Source organism: Suncus etruscus, chromosome 9 (assembly GCF_024139225.1).
Source record: "Suncus etruscus isolate mSunEtr1 chromosome 9, mSunEtr1.pri.cur, whole genome shotgun sequence".
Lineage (NCBI taxonomy): Eukaryota > Metazoa > Chordata > Mammalia > Eulipotyphla > Soricidae > Suncus > Suncus etruscus.
The window spans coordinates 113335518-113336877 of NC_064856.1; the positions used below are offsets into that span (position 1 = coordinate 113335518).

General features: G+C 38.4%; 1 non-coding gene across 1 annotated transcript; it reads left to right on the forward strand.

The window, feature by feature from the left end:
• The first annotated feature begins 495 nt into the window (after positions 1-495).
• LOC126019528 (U2 spliceosomal RNA) lies at positions 496-685 on the forward strand. Its single transcript, XR_007499200.1, has one exon. It is a non-coding gene; the product is annotated as a U2 spliceosomal RNA (small nuclear RNA).
• The last annotated feature ends 675 nt before the right edge of the window (positions 686-1360 follow it).

Sequence of the window (1360 nt, forward strand, 5' to 3'; positions counted from 1 at the left end):
GGTAATCAGAGACTACTTTGAGAAACTTTATGTTACTAAACATGAGAACCTAGAAGAAATGGATAAATTTCTAGACACTTATAACCTTCCACTTATAACACTCCCATCACTATGGAGGAAATTGAAACTGTAATCAAACATCTGCCTAAAAAGAAAAGCCCAGGCCCAGTTGTATTTACTAATGAATTCTTTCAAACCTTTCAAGAGGAGCTACTACCAATCCTAGCTAGGCTCTTTCATGAAATTGAAAAAACGGGAACACTCCCGAACAGGTTTTATGAAGCCAACATCACCTTCTTACCAAAACCAGACAGAGATGCTGCCAAGAAACAAAATTACAGATCAATATCCCTGATGAATGCGGATGCAAAGCTCTTCAACAAAATTCTGGCAAATAGGATCCAATGCAAAATCAAGAAGATCATACACTATGACCAAGTAGGTTTCATCCCAGGAATGCAAGGATGGTTTAACATCCGTAAATCTATCAACATCATCGCTTCTCGGCCTTTTGGTTAAGATCAAGTGTAGTATCTATTCTTATCAGTTTAATATCTGATACGTCCTCTATCCAAGGACAATATATTAAATGAATTTTGGAGCTGGGAGTTGGAAAAGGAGCTTGCTCTGTCCGCTCCGCACATCGACCCGGTATTGCAGTACCTCCAGGAATGGTGCACAAAAAAAATCTATCAACATAATACACAACATCAACAAAAAAAAATAAAAATCACATGACATATCAATAGATGCAGAAAAAGCATTTAATAAGGTCCAACACCCATTCTTGATAAAACCTCTCAGCAAGATAAGAATGAAAGGAACCTTTCTCAATCTAGTTGAAGCCATCTACCACAAGCCAATGGCAAATATTATCCTCAATGGAGAAAAACTAAAAGCCTTTCCTCTAAATTCTGGTACAAGACAAGGCTGTCCGCTCTCACTGTTCCTCTTCAACATACTACTGGAAATACTTGCTATAGCAATCAGGCAAGAAAAGATATCAAGGGCATCCAGATAGGAAAGGAAGGAGTCAAGCTCTCACTGTTTGCAGATGACATGATCCTCTACTTAGAAAACCCTAAAGACTCTACCGAAAAGCTTCTAGAAACAATAGACTCATATAGCAAGGTGGAAGGCTACAAAATTAACACACAGAAATCAATGGCCTTTTTATACACCAATAATGATAGGGAAGAGATGGACGTCAAGAAGGCAATCCCATTCACATTATGCCACACAAACACAAATATCTTGAAGTCAACTTGACCAAAGACGTGAAGGACCTATACAAAGAAAACTATAAAGCCCTGCTCCAAGAAATAAGAGAGGACACACGGAAATGGAAACACATACCCTG